The sequence below is a fragment of the Arvicola amphibius genome, chromosome 1, assembly GCF_903992535.2.
Source record: "Arvicola amphibius chromosome 1, mArvAmp1.2, whole genome shotgun sequence".
NCBI classification, from domain to species: domain Eukaryota; kingdom Metazoa; phylum Chordata; class Mammalia; order Rodentia; family Cricetidae; genus Arvicola; species Arvicola amphibius.
In genome coordinates, this window is record NC_052047.1 from 16,438,086 (window position 1) to 16,458,601 (window position 20,516).

General features: G+C 43.4%; 1 protein-coding gene and 1 non-coding gene across 2 annotated transcripts in view; one reads left to right on the forward strand and one right to left on the reverse strand.

Annotated features, from left to right (window-relative positions):
• Slc4a4 (solute carrier family 4 member 4) overlaps positions 1-20,516 on the reverse strand; it is a 330,071-nt gene that overhangs the window by 241,811 nt on the left and 67,744 nt on the right. The gene's annotated exons all lie outside the window — the stretch shown is intronic.
• On the forward strand, positions 16,239-16,366 carry LOC119806100. The gene has a single exon (XR_005284132.1).

A 20,516-nucleotide genomic window follows, 5' to 3' on the forward strand; every position in this document is an offset into this window, starting at 1 on the left:
ATAAAGCTACGCACTTTTGTTTTTCAAAATAAGTTGGAAAAAAAGAGAGAGAAACCAAAACCTTCACTATGCCAGTTCTCCCATGATCACTTCTGAGGCTGTCACTGGCAGAGGTCTCTTGGGTTTACCTTGCGCTCCCTCTCTCTAACTGCCTGGAGAACTTCAGCTCCATCATGTGTGTGTGTGCACTTTACTGGGGTCCTCAAGTGTCAGGGGAGTCCACCAACTACATCCTCACTTAGCAGAGGGAAACCCCACCCTCAGTTCCATTGAGAAGCAAGCACAAGAATGATGGGAAAATCCTTCCCCTCTTCTCAAGTTCTGATGCTGGTGAGAGATGTGGTGCTGTGGTCCAGGCAAGTCATTATGTAGGAATTAGGAAGCCACAGCCCAGCAAAGGAAGGAAGTGTGGTGTGGTGGAGAAAACCCGTGCTTCAGTGCCACGGGCCTGAGTTAACTGTTTGTGCCACCCTGACCAAGTCACTTTGCCCTCAACTCTCTGCTCTGTCATCTGCCGGGACTGAAGAAGGCAATTTGTGACACTTCTCTCTGCTCTCAAGGGAGAGGAGAGGAAAGAGTGAGTGAGCACACGTGTGACATGAAAATGGCAGGGGGCTACCAGGAGTGGGGACGCGTAAGTGAGTATCAGGACAGGAGAAGGTGAGAAGTGGGGGAGGACAAGACCAGCATAAACTAGTACGTATGAAATGCCACGAGGAAACTTGCTTTCTTCTAAGGAAAGATCGCAAGAGAGACCGTGTTGGGTGACAAAGCCAATTTTTTATTTTATCTTGAAAGCTTAAAGCACGCAAAACCAGTCAGACAGCACCCCACGTGAAGCCGTCCCTTCCTGCCACTAGAATTGCAAGGGAAAGGTCCCAAATGAAAAGGAAACTCGTCGGGAAGTATTACGGAATGCAAGTGACAAAACATCGTGCCAGCCACATCATCACTGCAAATGACCCTTTGCTCAAAACAAACTGGTTCTGTCGGAGAAGGGAGAAAATGTGTTCTCTTATTTGCATGGCTCTGCCCTATTCATTGGCTCCATTCATACATTTGCTCAGTGACAGCTCAGAGCCACTTGGAACGGGGCTGTCCGGCCAGCCACAGCTGAAACAAAGACATTTCCTGTGCCTGCTCCTCTGGGGCTGCTCCTGCTGCTGCAAAGAATTTTTATTTCAATCAAGGAAGGAAGCAAAGGATTCTAGGCCTATGAATGAGAAGCTGATTCTCCAAAGGAATGGGTGGCAGACATGAGGGTCCTTTGGCCCCAAGAGAGAGAAAAACACAATCTCAGGCAACCTACTTGGGAGTTAGTCTCCATTTCTTCCTTGCTCTACTTATGACTACTTGAAGCGAAGGGGCATTTTTTTTTAAGTTCTTTTCTGACAACTTTTTAAAAATTAATTTATCAACTTTCATAAGACCTAAACTAATTTTGAGTAAAAGAGTACGAGACCTTGAAGAAAATTTCAACTACCCACACCAACTCCCTGTTCAAAGGCTTGGTGATTTGAAAACCAAAGCATGAAAGGAAGGACTGGACCGCCCCTTCTGTGCTCCTCAGACCATCACAGGACCGACCCTCTCCACCTCCTTCAGGTTGGAAAAAGCCCCTTGGGACCAGATATCCAGGACATGCAGGCCTCAGAGACACCAACTGCATCTGAGTACTTGACTTCTAACAAAATTATTTAGGAATGTTCCATTTGGTAAGTCACTTCTCATCAGTGTTTGCTTGAGTCTTTCCAGGCGATTTTATCTGAATGGACTCAGCACGGTTTATCTCATTTTACGATGAGCAATCTTACACAACATGTATACTCTGAGGGCTTATAGCTCGTCAATCATTAGGCTAAGCCCTTTCTACCACCCATGCCACGTCACCAGGACAATCCATGAGTTTGGGAATAGTGTGCCAATTTTTCACATGAAAAAAAAAAAAACGAAGATTCAGAGAAGTTGGCAAACTAGTTCAGGTTTGGACATCTAACCCTGCTTGATCCGACTCCAGCATGCAAAACTTAACCAGCATGTTTCTCCTAAAACACCTGTCTCTCAAAATGTTATGCCACTTTTTTTATTTATCACTAAAAAGAATTCTAGAATCCTCAGTTCAACTTTCAGCTTCAGGAGAAAGTGGACTTTGGCCAAAATCACCTTGCTATCAATATCCCAAGCCATGTCCTGGTGAGACAACTTGTCAAAAGAACAGTATCATAAGAGCCCAGCTCTCTGAACTTCTCACCACCTCTGTGATTCCCTGAGTATAACAGAAACAGCTCATGTTTTCATACCATAGCCATGAGGAATAACGACAGGAAGACAAGCAGGCAGGGGTAGGGGTGGGGGAGTCATCCTTCCTCTAAGCTCCCTGCCCCACCATTCCCTGCTTCTACTTTTAGAAGCGTGTGCATCTCACCTGGCTGCATTTGACCTCTACACAGACTGAAGTTCAAGGATCTCCACCTAATCTGAACCTGCCTTCCTGAGCATCCCGGCCATTAGTCAGCTGTCCACCAGCTACGTGCCCGGGTTAAGTTGCACCTATACTTCTTCATCTACAGAGTTTACAGTTTCGCAGAAAAGAGGTTCAGTGAGTCACTTACCAAGTCCTCAGAACAACACTCAGCTAGCATCGTTATTGTGGCGTTGGCAGAAGTGTGGTTATCATTATTGGAATAATCACAAAATGGAGTGGTGTCACTTACATAATTGATCAGTATTTAAGGGCTGTCAAAAAGAACAGCTCTGAATTAACTATTCTAAACTAAGATTGTTACTTTTGCTCCATTCTCTAAAATTAAACTTGTTCATATCAATTTTTGACATCCCTATTTCTGGCACTTAGCTTAACCTGGTGGGATCCTTAGAGACCCCATCAAATGAAATCCAGAGAAATGGTTTTACTGCCTTTCTGGGGTTGCGGAAAACTCATCAGGACACGCTCCTTAGAATCCTACAAGAAAGTCCCAGCACTCACGTTCTGCAGCGCAGGACTGTCTCCACTTAGAGTAGGGCACATGCTGAAGCTGGTTCAGCAGCCTCTGAAGGAAAATTCCACTCCACCTAACCGGAGGAGCACTACAGGTCTCCCTGCAGAGTGTGTGTGTATGTGTGTGTGTGGTGTGTATGTATGTGTTGTGTGTACATGCACACGTGTATACTATAAGGGAAAACAATCTCTCTTCCAGGCAAGAGTCCCGATTAGGACCTAAGAGACTTGCAAGAAATTATTAATTATCCCTCTTGTTTTGAGGAGCCCTGTAGGAAAATGGTGAGCCTACGCTGAGCAGAGCAAGGGTGGTCCATGTTTGAATCCTGCCGCTGGACTTATGTATACTTTGGAGTCATTTAACTTCAGAGAGCCTCTCTTTCTTCCCCTGCAGTGGGGATACAAGAATACCTTCCTTGCTGGCTTTTAGGAAGGGCTGAAGATGGTAATGCATTTAAAGCACTTAGTCTTAAACAGCCACAACACATAGTCATGACTGCTAATCTCCAATCTGGGGCTTAAGAAGCCCCAGAATATGAGCTTTCCCACTACTCACCTCCTACCAAAGCCTGGATGTGAGACTGGTGTTTACAAAGACTACCCTCTAAAATGTATTCCTGGATAACACATAACCACCAGAAGATGATACACAGTCTGTCCCTCGGTATCTGAGGGGTTTTGGTTCCATGATCTCCATGGATACCAAATTTCACAGATGCCCAAATCTCTTATATAAAATGGCACAGTAGCATATTCTCCCCTTAAACCATCTCTGGGTTATTTATAATAGCTAACACAATGAAAAGGCAGTTGCATAGAGAACACTGACCAAAAAAGGTCTACACATATTCAATGCAGATATAGCCTTTCTTCTTCCAAGTATTTCTGACCTGCCTTTGGTTGAATCCAGGATAACAGAGTCCACAGATATAGAGGGCCAGCTGTATTTGCATTTAGTCAGCTTGGCTCACAGAAACCTCAAAAGCAGCATGAGAGGGTGCAAACTGTACGGGCTCGAGATTCTACAGGGCCCATGTGTAATTTGCAAAATCTTGGCTTCATGGGTGCCATGCAGCCCTGAGGAAATAGCATGGGCTCTTTGACACTGAATGGCCTTGTCATTAAATAGATACAGCGATCCTTTAAAAAGTAACTCGTCATGATAAAATGTTTCTGAAGGTGAAATAAAATAAGGTATCCAGAGTTTCTAACAGAGAGCCAAATTCTTAGAGGGCACCCAACAATTTTCAGACCGCTTGAGAAACAATTTTATATTCCTGTTTAGCTTTAAAATGTTCTTGATAACAGCCCTAGAAACACCTGAAAGGGCTCTCAACTAAGGGATTCCCCAGATCAGACCTCCTATGGTCATATCTACAGAGTCTACATGTCTACGTATCTACATATCTACATGGTCTTGACTAAGTGATGCAGGGAGCCCCAGTCCACTGAGAGTGGCACCAGTCCCTTGGCAGGTGGTCCTGGGCTGAAGAGGCTACCTACGCATGGATCTGTTAATGAGTCAACAAGGAATATTCTTCCAGTTTCTGTTTCCAGTTCCTGCCCTAACTTCCTCGGTGATGGACTATGACCTATGAGCTGAAATAAACCCTTTCCTCTCTATGTTGTTTTTGCCAGCCGCGAATTCTCACAGCAGCAATGGAAGCAGAACAAGAACCTTATCTACTGTTATTCGTATCACCTCTTATCTAAAGCCGCAGTGAAACCATCGCTCTAGAATATAATCCCAATAAAACCTCTGCTCCTTAGTATGCTTTTCCTTTTATGATAGGAAATATACAACTATGCTTTTCATCTTGACTGCCAGGAATCTCAGGCAAATTCAGTTCAACTCCAGGAACAACGTTGGCCATAATGGTTCTGCGTATTCTGTGGCCTCCTTGGTTTTAATTCCTGTTTTCACCAAAGTTTTACATAATAAAAGCACAAGTCATCTCAAATCTTTTGTGCAATATGAGCAGCTATTAGCTATCCAATTATATAATTCAACCTCAGGGGAAGATAGGAATTTAAGCATTATGAAAAGAGCACCAGGCCTGAGTATTTCTCACACATGCCCCTCTCCTTGTTTAATTCATTTCATCTTTCAGATCCATATTTACTCATGGAGAGCAGGAGTAATCTCTGAAGACCTCCCAGGATAATGTATGCACACAAGCACGCCTCGACCCAATCACTCGCTATATACAGGACAATTAGTATTAATTAGGATTCTGATCAAAGCAGAAGAATGTTCGAACAAGTGAACGTGCACAAACACATAGATTATGATGCAACACTGAGGACCCCTGCAGGCAAGCTGAGGGGCTGCACAGTGAGGGGCAGAGGCAATCACCCTTCCATACCTAACTCTCTAGAATGTTCTAGCAAGATTCTCTGAAGGGAAGAGGCCTCATGAAAAGAAGGGTGCTCTCTGGAGAATCATTCCAACTCAAAGAATATTCATTAGTTCACACTTTTAATACAACACACTATTTAGTTATTTTTATTTATTTTTATTTTATTGTTGTTTTGTCTGTTAAGTAGGTCTTGTGAGGGTGTTGGATCCTGGAATTACAGACAGTTGTAAACTGCCATGTGGATCCTAGGAATTGAACCCAGTTCCCCTGGAAGAGCAGTCAGTGTTTGCAACTGCTGAGCCATCTCTCCAGTCTCCACATTGCTTAGTTTTTAGTCTAAACTGATTAACTTGGAAGACAGCACAGATGGATTGCTGCCCAGGGAGCTCGCGAGCTGGGTCCCCATGCTCTCTTCATGTCCCTGATAATAAGAAGGAAGATTGCTGTGTGCCTCTAACAACTGTGTGCAAAACATTTACTGCTGTATCCCAAAGTATTTGCATACTATTAATGTCATCCAGAGAGCGCTGGATTTTTTTTTCATTTCTTTTTAAAGTTAAATTTGGGCTAGAACCAAGCAGCTCTTAATAATAGGGATGGTAGGTGTTTCTCCATTTTTAGAATAATTTGCTGACTTGTCTAGGAATGAAACGTGCCTACAGAATCTCTTAAATCTTCAGTTCAAAACCCCATTGCCCTGACTCACTAATAACTTAGCCTATCTGTTGCTTCAACATAAAGAAGAAAGACAAGGAGTTGCTGCTGTCTTCAAAGGTGATGAAGTAGAAGCTGGAGTTCCTTGCTAACGTACAAATAAAACAAAGGAAGGCGGTATAATAACTAACATGCCCAGAGCCTGATTCCTTGCTGGTACCCTTCGAAGGCAACATAGCTCATTTAAATGCCACAGCAACCTCATGCTATCCTATCATATTTACACAATACACAAACTAAGATCTAGGAACTCAGGGTATATAGCACAGCAGAGTGCTCGCCTAAAATGACAAAGGCTGTGGATTTGATCCCAAGCACCACATAAACCTGACCTCTTAGTTCCTGTCTGTAATTTTAGCACTCTGGAGGTAAAAGCGTGAGCATCATAAGGCCATCCTCATCTACTGCATAGCTAGTTTCAGATCAGCCTGTGCTATATAAGCTTGTCAAAAAGAAAAGAAGAAAAGAAAAAAGGTATTAATAATTAATAAATAAATCTGAATTCAGACTATGATTCCATAAATATTTCTTTCTTCATTTGTAGAGAAGGATGTGGTGCTGTCTTTAGATTTGCTCCAGGGTTATTAAGAAAATTAAACAAAATCACAGAGGTGTGTAGTAGGATTTTTCTTTGGGCTACCAGCTCACAAATGAATATTATTAATTATGAAAGCTTGGCTTAGCTTAGGCTTGTCCCCCTAACTCTTATAACTTAAATTAACCCATTTATATTAAACTACAACTTGCCTTGTGGCTGTCTACCTTTCTTTCATTCTGTATGTCAGAATCCCTCTAAGGCTCATTGACATCTCCCCAAACCTCAATTATCTCCTCCTACTTCTTCTCTCTGCTGGGAAGTCCCACCTATACGTCCTGCCTAGCTATTGGCTGTTTGGCTCTTTATTAAACCAATCACAGCAATATATCTTCACAGAGTGTAGAAATATTCCACAACAGAGGTAGGTATCTTTACAGGATCAAAAGCCTTACTCAGAAGTTATGAGTTCCTACTGAAGTCTATGTGGCTTCTATGTTCTGATCTATCAGGCCAAGCAGTTTCTTTATTAATTTACCAATGAAACAACAGATAGATATAAGACACTCCTACGTCAGCTTCTAAACATTCCACTTGGTAGGCTTGGACTGATGTGGGATTTCCCTCTGTATGCTGTGATTACCATTAATGAATAAAGAAACTGCTTTGGACCTATAGCAGGCAGAACTTAGGTAGGTGGGGAAAAATAAACTGAATGTTGGGAGAAAGGAGGCAGAGTCAAAGAGAAGCCATGGAGCCCCACGGGAGCCAAACGGAACTTTATCTGGTAAGCCACAGCCATGTGGCGATACACAGATTAATGGAAATAGGTTAAATTGATATGTAAGAGTCTTCAGCCTGATCACTCCAGTATTTCAACTTCATGATATGGTATAAAGCAGAGCTCCTCCACCTTCCTAAGGCTGCGACCCTTTAATCCAGTTCCTTAGGCTGTGGTGACCCCATCCATAAAATTATTTCCTTTGATACATCATAACTGTAACTTTGTTACTGTTATAAAATCACAAAGTAAATGTCTGATATGCTGATATGTGATTCTGTAGAGGTGGTAACCCACAGGTTGAGAACCACTGCTACAGCTAGATCCAGGCCAGAATTCTAAGGACCCCATCAAAATCCCCACTCCTCCAAAAGAGAAAGCATGATCCCAGGCAAGGCAATAAGCCTGTGGGAAACAGTGATTAATTTCTACAGCAGGGATAACTTTTGCGGAGTTATGGAACAATTAGGGTTTTACGTATGGAAGCCTCTCTGGGTTTACACAACAAAAGTAAAATAAAATGTTTTGCATTCAAATTGAGCTTAACTGACTCCCTGAACGGGCTTTGAACTTCACACAAAGGCCTCAGAATAACTTTCAGCTCCATCCAAAATAACTCTGATAGAAAAGTCAGAGCCAGAGCAAAGGGGACAGCGTGGCAGAGAGGCAATGCAGTCAGAGCATGAAAGCGCTCTTGCAAACACGCTCGTCAGGTCGATGACGCCCTCCGGGGGCCTCTTCTGATTTCTTTTCAGGAAAAAAACATACTTCCTGATGACAGACTTCAAAAATGCAATGAAACAAAAAAACACACTGGCACTCCACATTTTCTCTGTTAGATAAGATGTATCACTCATTTCTCTTCTTGGCCTGGCGACGGCAGAATAAACGAAAGAACAAAAGCCCTGGTGTAAATCACACGGCAGACACGCTTCTATACTTGGGTGACACATGTGACGTGACTCTGGAAAGACGCCACTGAGTGAGCTGCAGCGGGACCAGGGCTTTGTGTCCTCCTGACCTGTCACTTGACCCAGATGAGCCACAGAGAGAAAAGGTCTGTGGATGACTTAGCCAGTGCTCCCGAACACTCATCTTTATCTGGAATGCTCTTTCCCTCTATGCTCTGTATTTCTGGTTGGGAGAACTGGTGTCCGCACAGGATGTTCCAACTGAGTATTCTGTCAAAAGAGACAGAGCTCACTGTGCACTCGAGAAGGCAAGTTCTTACTTCTCATACGGATGCCAAAAGCTTTTGCTAGACTCACTAGTCATTTACTGGGAGATGCTTTATTTGACACATCAGATTTTCAGGAAACAGTATTTGTGGAAAAGAAGATTCCATGTGAAGTTGGAGGTTGTACTGAGGATTTTTTTAAAAAATTAATGGAAGTTTCTTTTCAAAGTAAGTTTAAAATCAGTATTTTAACTTACTGTGTGCCTTATGTAATGGACATTTATCATGAACTGGGAATTCTAAATCTTCTCTAACACTAGCCAAAGGGAATGCTATTATTTTCCAAATCAAACTGTTCTCTATTGGGCTCTTCTACATGTTCAGTGCCGTGGCTCATCTTGAATAAATCTTCTCTGAGTCACCATCCATCCTCCTGGCCCACAGCCTCATCTGGGGTCTTTTCTCTTTCTTAGATCAACCCTGGCTTTCTCAGAGCATCTTTCCCTAGCCACTTCCCTTTAAACAGACTGGCAGAGCACCAACCACAGGTAGACTCTACCATCTACTTCTGTGAGTGTAGCAACTACCAGACAATCGTCTCCCTAAGGAAAGCACATCTTTAATTTTGCTCACTATCATAACCCCAGCATAACACAGCACTTGGGATGCCTGTGATGAATATTCTAGATAATGGTCAAGATCAGTGGTTCTCAACCTGTGGGTTATCAGCACCTTTTGGGAGAATCAAATGATCCCTTCGCAAGGGTCACATATTAGGTCTTTACATTATGATTCATAACATTAGAAAAATTACAGTAATAAAGCAGCAACAAAATAATTTTATGATCAGGGGTAACCACAACATGAGGAACGGTACTAAAGGGTTGCAGCATTGGGAAGGCTGAGAATCACTGGTCTATATACCCTATTAAGGCACCTCATACTTCTCACACTGGCGTGATGCTAGGGGTTGCTGAGTCTACTGAGGGGTCCCCCAGAGTCCTTACAGTAACTTCTGACTTAATTTGTTCAATGGGAACAAGCTGGAGCAAGGAAACATGAGTGACTAGGTCAAGCCATTCAAAATATTTTATAACATGTCCAAGAAGCAACAAAAGTCATCGATCAAATTCCAAAACATAAAATTGTTTAAACAAAAAAAAAAAAAAACTATGAGTAAAAGAACAAATAAATGTAAACAAACAGGCACTAACAAAAAGAAACAGATTGGCAGGAAAACTATCCGTCCACAGTAAGATCTTGCTAAGCTATTTCATCGCATCTGTTTTATTTATTCCGCTTATAATTTATTTGTTTTTTTCCTAGAGCAAACACAATTGCTACCAAAAGAAGATGTACATTAGAACGTCAGTATCTAAGTCTAAAAGATTTCTGGGTTAAACTTGGAGGGTACCATGGAGGGGAAAGAAAGGCTTCTTCACACATTCTTCTTAGCATCAGTATCGTTCTGCCTACGGTACAAGTAAAGAACTGGAGGCAACACCACAGCCGCGTTTAGATGTGCACAGTGCTCCCCTAAATTCATTCACTCAAGCACAGAATTGTCCAAGAGCCTAAGCCAACCTCTTTCACAATCACTGTGGTGCAGGGGCCCCTAGCCTATGCTCTGAGTCACAAAGACGCTGATCGGCCTCTCAGCAATCCATTCACAAACTGTATAAAGTTGACTCACCCCCCTCTGTGAACTTCAGAGCCCTCAAGATTCATGATTTTCATGAGTGAAATTAAGATGGTGGACTTTCAGCTACTGAATTGGTACCTAGAAAATAGCTTGTATTCAATAAACATTGTTATTATCAGCAAGCTATTGTCAATGAAATTCGGGCCATTCTGTACACAGATTCACTCATCCTTTCTTATAGTCCTCCCGTGAATACGGAGAAAAAGAGGACAGATATATCTGTGCGTATAGCTGACGTACACAAACTGACTCACCAAATGTAAGCAGTAAACTATCCTGGATAACCATCAACAGTGACAAGGTTATGATTTCCTGGAAGTGACAAGTTATCCCTACTCATGGAGCAAATAATCCACCCAAAATGCTCATCCACAATATCCACTGCCAAGTATGAAAGTTGTTGATATCTGTCAGGAGCCAATACATATCTCCCAAAAATGAAGCAGTTCACTTAGCTTGCATCTCACTGGTCAGGACTGAGCCATGTGGCAATCCCTTAGTCATCCAGAAATCTGGGGAAGCAAGAATTTTTCTTGGCACATTTTTACTATGAACAAATTTGGGGTTCTGAAATTAAGGAAGAAGATAAAACGTGGTTGAAAACTAGGAAACAGTCCTCCAAAATGGACTTTAATGGTCAGCTTACACCAGCATGATTTCATCCTAAGAAGAGATGGGCTCTATGGTAGAAGCCTCTTAGTTTCATCGCCTGCCATGGGGGTCCATTCCTGAATGAAGAGGTAGTCAAAACAGCCAGCGCCTCTCCATCCCTGATCTAACTCAGGACACATTCCTGCTCCCCGAGACTCAGCTCAGGTGATTAGGGGACTGTCTATAAATCCCCCACCAACCATGGCACGATTGCCAAACTGTTGTAGATATCTGATTGTGCCATTGTCCCCCATAAGCCATCAGTTTTTAGACACTGTCACCCTCCTAGCCCCTGACCCTGGGTTACACACGGACAGGAGTGCTTTGTAAATAATTCTAGGATTTGCTCTAAGTGGGTTAGACTGAACTGAATTGAATTGTGTTGTACTGTGCTGAAAAGCAGGCTTGGGGATCTGGCTGCCTCTCTTTTTTTCCCTATTATAGTGGCTAACAGGGTGACTGCCCCAGAACCATGAAGGATGATGACAAGCCCACAAGCCTACAGTTCATACAAATAGATCATGTATCAATGAGCTCATGCACTAGCTCGGCTCCCTGGCCAAGGAGACACAAAGCACAGCCTAACTTGCATTAGCTAGCTTCCTTCTCTCAGGGGAACCATGGAAAAAGGAGTCAGAGTTTTGTTTACCTAACAAAAAATCTGAGGAAATATTTTCTTCACTTAAGACAATGTCAAATTAGTGAAAGTGACAAAAATAAATAAAAACCTACCACATCCTCAAAAGAGTTGCACAATTGCCTGAAAGCAAAACCATAATTGTCAATGTGCTGGCATTTGGCACAGGGTTCAGGATCTCAAGGAAGCAAGCCACTTTTATGAACACTAAACAGAAATGTCACAAACAGCTTTTGATTATACTATGATTGTCACAGTCTATAGGAATGAACTAACATATGGTGTTTTTAAAATAAGCTACTAACCACATGCAGTGGTTTCAATTAAAGAATGGTTCACTGCCTACAAAAATTCCCCTAGTGCCAGCTGTCTTCCCAAAAAAGTCCCGTCGTCTCACTCTGACTTTCCACTGTCATCAGGCAGATTGCCAAGTGGTGTGGACGCTCAGGAGAGCAGCGCGGCAGTGTGAACCATGAACACCTTGCTGCTCAGAGAAGCCTCCTGTACAGAGCGTAAATTGAATTGTGGAGTTAAATTCAATGACCTACTAGAAGATTACAGTAGTCTCTTTTTTAACCAGCGCTAGGGACCAAACCCAGAACCTCATGCAGACCAGGCATGTACCATCACGAAGTTATGTCTCCATGCTGAAGACCAGGGAAGATCTAGAGGGTATTTTAGAAAGCTAGGGTTCTTTATCATACAGTATGCTCCTGGTCCTAACTCAAAAAATTTAAAGTACTAAGAAAAGCATAGCTATAAGGCAGGCCCTAGCTCATAATAGCAGAAAGGTTTTACTGCTGACTTTTAAATCAGCACAAATAAATAATAAAGTGTAAGAATAAAGGAGCTAGTAACAGACTCACTATAATATTTCATAATCACAACAAAAACAAACTGTTTCTAGAAATCTTCAGGTAAAGCTATTTGAAACTGGGTTGAAGTGACAATATCCAGGCCTGGTTAGCCTATGGGATTCTGGTTTTCAGGAGGAAGGTATGGGCCCCGGCCGCCCAGTGGTCCTGCCCATTTCTTTGGTTTGTTTTTGTTATTTAACAGTTTCATAGGAAGTAGTAAAGTCTAATTGAACTGAGAGCTGCCTTCAGTTTTACAGCTATCTATAGGTTCTTGAGGTTGAGTGAGTCCAAAGTGTTGGATCACTGTTACCACCATCAGAAAAAGCCATCAAACAACTCACGCTTAACCATAAAGACTAAAAAGTGGAATTCTGCTTTGCTGGCAAACATGAAGAACACATGAATCCAGAGGTGTTTCAGGATTACTTTCTTAATTCCGAGAACATAAGAAGATCATTTAAATTCATTCTGAAACCAACATAAACCTTAATCTGCAAGCCAGATACACACGCAGAGTCGATTCTTCTTTTATAATTTTTGAGATTCTAACATAATTACAACATTTCTTCCTTTCTTTTTCTCCCCCTAAATTCTCCTGTGTTCACCTCCCTACCCTGCTTCAAATTCAGGGCCTCTTTTTCACTGTTATTTCACATATGTGTGCATAACCTGTTCAGTCTGTATAAAGTTACGTGTTGGCATGTTTTCAGGGTTGATTAACACCAGACAAACGATTGCTGTGCTGCTCCCTGGGGAAGAGCATATCTCCCAATCCCAGCTTTACTCAGTTGCTTATAGTCCTTTGTGTAGGGTTGAGACCTCATGAACTTTTCCCCCAACTAACTGGCGGGTCCACTGGTATCATCCTTCTTCAGCTCACACTGGACAGTCACGTTGGTAAGGTTCTAAGAGTGTAGCTTGTGACATTACAAGGAGATACAATGTCACAGCATGCTCCCTGATCTTCTGGCTCGTGCAGTCTTTCCGCCCTCTCTTCCATAATGCTCCCTAAGCCTCAGGGAGTGCTTTATCGATATGTCCATTAGAGGCAATTCTTGGAGTTCTCTATGTAAGAACAGCCTTGGAGACACATTCATAACACACAGCACTTGCTTTAAGTGACCTCCTTCATGTACAATCCTCACTCTGCACCACGGAACATGAACACTAACTAAACAATCTTCCACTAGGCCAGGTTTACCAACCAACCCAGAAAGCTCTGTTTCCTTAGAGAAAAGCTGATAATATTTTGGATACCCACATTGTCCTGCAGATTTATATTTTGATATTTTTGTCACAAGAAAAAAATATATATAAAGGGTAGCATTTTTATCTACTTTTTGAGATCACGGAAATACTTGAATTATATGCAAATTAGTTATTATAAAGCAAAGCCATGGAGCTATAACATAAGCATAATTATATTTTTTTCCTAGCCTTTTCTCATTTCACCATTACTGAACCTATCCATTTGATGGCTAATTGGTGATTTCTAGAACTGAGTTGGCAACAACTGTTATCTACCAAGATGACTGTTAATATTGACTAAATTGCATGTAACCCTTACCTCCACATTTTTATTTTCTTGAATAGACTATATATATGACTAATAAGTAATTTAGCTATCCATTCAAAGGATCCGCTATTTCAGAATATGTCCATGATACAGCTGGTGTCTTTAGGGCAACGACACCGATTTGAAAAGGGTAAGTCACCGACCAGGACATAATAAGAGTCCATGTGACAGCTTGTATATTTAGGTACTACCACGTGTGTCAAAAAACTGGAAAACCTTACAAGTGGGTACAAATTAATTTAAAGAGGCCTCACTAAGGCAAGGTAAGCCTGCAACTTCAGTTAAACTACTAAAAAGAAGGAAAGTGTAAGCTCTGACCCACAGTCAATTTCATCTTCAATATCTAGAACCCTAAGCTGGGGACCTGGTTTGGGGAATGAAGACACTGAGTTTCTATTGTTAAGGGGAGAGACTCAATGGAATGAGTCCTTTGGGTACCTGGCAGGACCTTCTCAAAGGAAGGCTTCTATTTCAAAGAGGAGGCCAATGGCAGAAAACACACTTGAATAAGGAAAGATTGGCCAGAAATTCAGAGCAAGGAGGAAATACAAGAGAAACTGGAGAAACAATGACACACCAAGGGAAGGGAGGAGAAAGAACAGGAAAGAGGCAAAGACCAGGAACTTGGGGACTCCGTGTTCACAACACCTCCATAAAAGTATGAAGCAAGACTCCTACACGTGAGAATGTTCTTCAAAGAGTTCTAGAGACTGGATCGAGCATGCCCTGGTCTCTCGCCCCCGCTACTTCTGCTTCTACAGGTCATACTCATAGAGTCTTGAATTTAGATCCCTGATATTTAAGCACCCATGTCCTTCAAAAGTGACTTCCTTCCCTGTGACAAGTTTCCTAAACAGAATGCCATTCCAGGAAGATCCTGGCCAGTGTCTGTCACTCTTCAACTGAGTTCCAGTCACATGCACGCACTCCAGCCTCCTGCCTTTCAAACTTTAACCCCAGGCCACAGGACACATCCTGCCTTCTGCTCAGGTGGCGATGCCTGGGTCAGCCATTTAAACTCTGTTTACCTCCCTAAAGAGATCTCCTATCTTAAGTTCCGCACAGCCTTCTGGGTTTCCCCTGTCTCCACTCCAAGTTAGAAACTCCTTTTAGCCCTCCAAACGCCCAGCACCCAGAGTATACCAGAACACTCTGAGGCCTCCTGAACTCATGAGTCACTATAAATAGCAACAGCATCAACTCTCCCACAGCATGGACACACACTACTCATTACATCTCATCTCGTGGCACAGTGAGCTGGAATAGAAGAGCCAGTGGCAACAGAAAATGAAGAACTGCCATTCGGAGAGCACGTCCAGGTGACTGAGAGAAGCACATTTCAGAAACTCTGGGCTGCCTAAAATATTAAAAAAAGACAGAGTACTGTGATTTGGCTATCTTATATCCACTACTACCACCAGAATATACGATCTTTGCGCCGCAGGAGAATTATATGGTTGCACAAACGAACTCGGCAGCATATGTCAACCCTTTTTCCTTTTCACGCTGCCTCAAATCCCTAGACATTTTCATTTCACTGAGAAACAGGAAGAGGGGGGCATTCTTTTCATGGAAGGGAGCAAACCCATTTGTCTGCAGAGTATAGAACAGCCCAACTATTGACTACATGTGAGGAGAGTGTGGTAAGCAGGCACTAGCCACGGGCAGTTTTCCACACACCCAAGCAGCTCAGTAGTTACCTGTTCCACGCCTGGAATTCCTCGGCTCCTTGATCTGTCCACCTGCCAGGGAACATCCAGACTGACACCCACTGGCGAGTTCAAAGGGTCTACTGAGAGCCAGGTGCCCTGTCAACGGTACAAGAGCAGGAACACCGACCACTGGTGGAAGGAAAGGCTGAAAGGGCTTAAAGAACAAACAGAAACGGCTAACTATCGAGAACTGATCTCCACCAAGTCCAGCCCGATGCTTTTGTGATGGTCTGCATGAAGATGAGGGGAAATAAGATTGCAGAAGGTAGGCAGAATGGCTCCAAGCGATTTTTGATAGGCCCAGGTCCACAGATGGCTCTGCTGAGAAAGCTGCTTGCCGCCAAGCCTGACGACCAGAGATCAATCCTCCGAACCCACAAAGTAGAAGGAAAGGAATGGCTCTTGGAGGTTGTCTTCTGACATCCCTAACATATTGTGGCACAAGTGGAAGAGTGTGAGCACTAACATGTGTGTGCAGGTGCATATGTGCACACACACACACACACACACACACACACTTCTAAAGAATGTTGTCTAGTGGACATTTATATTGTCAGTTTCTTCTCAAGGTGAAGATAACTTTTCATAAATGTCCTAGAGAAATATAGTAGCTTTCTGTTCATCCTTTACAAGAAGAAAGGGTGGATCGTTTCACTACTGACATTTATAAAAATAAAAATAAAAAAAAAAAGAATGTTGTCAGCCAGATGCAGAGCTCATCTGATGTCACCATAATCCCTGACAAATGAGGAAAGGGGAGCACAAAGCAAAACAGACTCTGATTTTAGGGTATGAGGCGAGTTTCTAGCTCAAGTCATCTGAGTGGAATACACGGCCATAAGTGCTCTAGACAGCAGTCCTTCCAGAAAGCTCTATCATAAGGCCTCCTCTGGAAAGGATAAAGTTTAAGATTTCAGTCATTTGTCTATGCACAAAGCTTCTGTGCTCAGACCTAAAGATAAGATGCCCCTCCTACTTCTAGAAAGTGGGAAGGAGGATGAAAGGGGCAGCCTGATTGTTCTGTGTCTGTGCTCTGCAGACAGCAGCGGGGCTACTTCTCCTCACACACAACAGGCTCGCTTCTCCCCTCTAGACCTACTCATATACTATTGGCATACAGATAATTAAAGAAATTGTACTTTATGATATCAAAGTCAAGAATCATGCCTAAAACCATTACCCTCCTCCACCTTCCCCCCCCCCAAAAAATGTATCCAAGAGAGTGCGAGGCAAGGGGAGTGCTGGAAAGGGGAAGTCACATGGCAAAAAGACAAATATCTTTGGCTTTGGTGAAAAGCTACTCTGTTCATTTACCCGGATGCCCCAAACAAAAGCCACTGCCCATTTCTCTGTTTCAGTTTCCTGGATCTAGCTGGATCACAGACTGACATCCATTGTCCCTGGCTCACAGAACAATGTCCAGTAGCAAAAACCCATCCATTCTGGGGTCCATCCAAAGAGCTAGGAAAGAATACAAGAATATAAGACTGCCCTTCCGCACGCACTGACCCAGCTCTGTGCAGCCATCATGGGCAGACCTGCAGGCGGGAGGCAGTCGGTACCTCTGCGCTGATACAGGCTCCAGCTGGTCCAGAAACACACTACACAGCGTGTGGACACACTGAGCATGAAGCTCTGTTTGTATCTGTGTCTCCTGACATTTGACACTGCTTCACAGAGTCCACAGTCCCAGAGGGGCCAGCAGTGCCCCTAAACACCTTCCAGGACACTGGCAAAACATGAAGTGCAGAGGCCAAAGCCATTTGTAATGGGGAGATGAGCTCTGCTTCTAGATCCTAGCAGCCGGGGCCATCTTTTCCCTGCATTTTGGGCACGCCTCAGAGGATGGCAGCTGCTAACTTAGGGGGGAAAAAGTGCATGGTGGAGGAGGTAAAAGGATTATTTTTAAGAAAGAGCACAATCTAACTTTTCTCTCCACCACCCACTCCACGCCACCTCCTCATTCCCTTGTCTCTCCTCCTGCCTGTTCTTCCACCTCACTTTTCTCCCCAGCCGTGCTCTCCCTGTTGCTCAGTGTGACACAATCACACACACACACGTTTTTCCCCCCTGTATCCCTAGCAGGGACACCAGTCCTGACACCATACTGAGAACAGGAGCCATGTAAAGACACAGGGCTGCTGAGCTTAGGAGGGATTTGAAGCTTCATCCTTACACCTCCAAACGTGTAAGGATCAAACACATACCAACTTTTTAGGAACCCGATCTTGATGCCAGAAGTGATGGAAAAGAGAAAACGTATCTCTATTCTAAGCTAAATGAACCTGTTAATTATGTCATCTTCCCCATGTGGCTAAATGCTGGGAAATCCTTGGCTGATTCCCTTTCAAACTGATGCTGAATATTCTGTTCTGGGCTTCTTGACAGTGGCTTCTAAGCAGAGTTGCCTGACCTCTGTGTCCAGTGATGAGCATCTGGAAGTATAGATGATGGATGAGCATCTGGAAGTATAGATGATGAATACATGTACGCTGTGGATCAGTTTCTTCCCATCACCTACAACCAAAAGGCACGACTACACACTTGGGAGTCATCTTCCCAGAACAAAACACCGTTCTGGAAATAGCTGAAATAATGAGGTGTTTTCCGAAGCAGAACAATCGAAAGTCAGGGTGAGTGAGATTTTGCATGGTGGTGGAGGGAGTTTAGACAGAGAGATGATGTGTTAGGATAGGATGCAAGAAAATCACCTTGATTTTTCACTTAGAATGTGGGAGAGACTTAGAACTCTAAAAGCAATGCTTGTGTTCTCCCTCATTAGTAATCCAGTCATTTAAATATTCTTCAGTGAGCATGTATTAAATATTCTTTGGATCGGGCACAGCTCTAGGGAGTCATAGTAAATGAACAAGACACACTGCACCCTTGCCTGCAGTCATAGAACTTATAATCTAGCATTCACTCCATACAAAACTGTATGCTAAGGAAACTTGGCAGTTGAGACATGCATCATGAAGGAAACAGAGAGAGGCAGAGGAACCTTTACACTGAGGAAGCAGCATTAGAGGAACCAGAACAGCCTGTCTGAAGAGGCAGCATCTTAAGAATGGACGATGAAGAAAGGAAAGAGCCAATGGAGATAAGAATGGTACGGCCATTCCAGGAAGCTGGGATTGAATGTGCAAAGGCTCAGGAGTAGGAACCAGCTCGGAAGCAAGGGTCCATAACACCAGCATGATTACAATGATGGCACAATGCAGGACAGGAAGGATGCTGGGTGCCAGGATGCACAGCACTGATGCTGCTCTAAGGTCAACAGGCAGCCATCAGCACAGGAGGGACATGGCCCAGCTTATGACCACCATGACCAATGCTGCCTCGAGTGGAAAAAGACTTCAAAAGCAAAGCAAGACGTGACAGCACCCTGGGCCAAAGCAGAGCAGCCAAGCTGAAAACCACAAGTCAGACAGAGTTTAGATGTACGCCCAACAGAAAGCACTGCAGGATTGCCCATGGAAGTGAAAGCAGAGGAGGACTCAGAGATGCCTCTCATCAAGCTACTATTTATCTGTGAATTGCTTGAGGGGTTTTCTTCCTCAAGATACAATTACTGCGTGATTCCCAGGCAGCACGCTTAGCACCTCATCTTCAGGACATGACAGGTTGTAGAGATGCAAGGATCTCAGAAGGTCTAGATACAAGACACAGCCGCCCATGAGAGACAACAACAGGACAAGAGGCAGGCATTCCACGAGTGCATTTTCTCATAAAAATGTTGGCACATTGGTGTCAGTCTTTCTGCATTTGGACAACCCATGCTGAAGCAGATAAACTGACGACAATTTCTAAGAGGACCTAGAGGACCTCTGCATCAAATTAGATGACTAAAGCTAAAATATCTCATGTCTAACATGAGGAAAAGAGGCTTAAAAAATCCTCCGACCAGGCTATCATTCATTTGGTGCTCATCTGACATACATGGATCAGATCAGCCTACAGCATCACATGAACCAGGGCAGGCCTATAATTCCAGCTCTTCAGGACATAGAGACAGAAGGATCAGAAGTTCAAACTCATCTTTGGCTAAACAGCAAGCAAGCTGAAAACCAACACTCATCGAACAGTTGGTCCATAGCATGCTTACACATTGCCCAAACCTAGCTTACGACACAAAACAGTGTGCCCAGGAGGGTTCATGCTATGTTCAAACTGCTCCCCAAATGCCACAGAGAGCAACAGCATTCCATGACTAACACACATTTGACTGAGCCTCTTTCTGAGCTGCCCATTCCTAATTACCTGACTGTTACTAGCACCGTTTGCACAGCCTTTCCAAAAGCGTTGGCACATCATTATCACCTCTAAATTCCTGGGCACTTTTGTTTCAGTGAGGGCATCTCTTTCTTTCTAATATAGACAGGGGTGACACACTCTTGTAATTAACTAAAGAGTTAAGAGATGCCCTCAAAAGAGGGAGAAAAGAGAAGGGGAGGGGAGAGAGAGAGGAAGGGAGAGGGAAGGAGGCCAAAGGAGGTGAGAGAGAGAAAAAATGGAGAAGAGAGAAGGGAAAGAGAGGGAATCTCTCACATGTACACAGCAGTGGCCCTCTTTGATACTGGCTGATGCCATGCCAAAACAGACAGTAAACAGAGAGAAACCAGAGGAACCTATTTGGAGTGGAATATTATCTTTTTTTTTCTTCAAGCTGCTAGTCGTAACCCTTTTTATATGCATTTCAAGGACTTGACTTAAAACAGATACTATTATTTTAGGAGATATTATCAAGGAGAATGATTTTGGGAGGAGTTCCCCTGGCATTCCCCTGACGAGAGCGCTGCTTCAGTCTCCTGCCCTC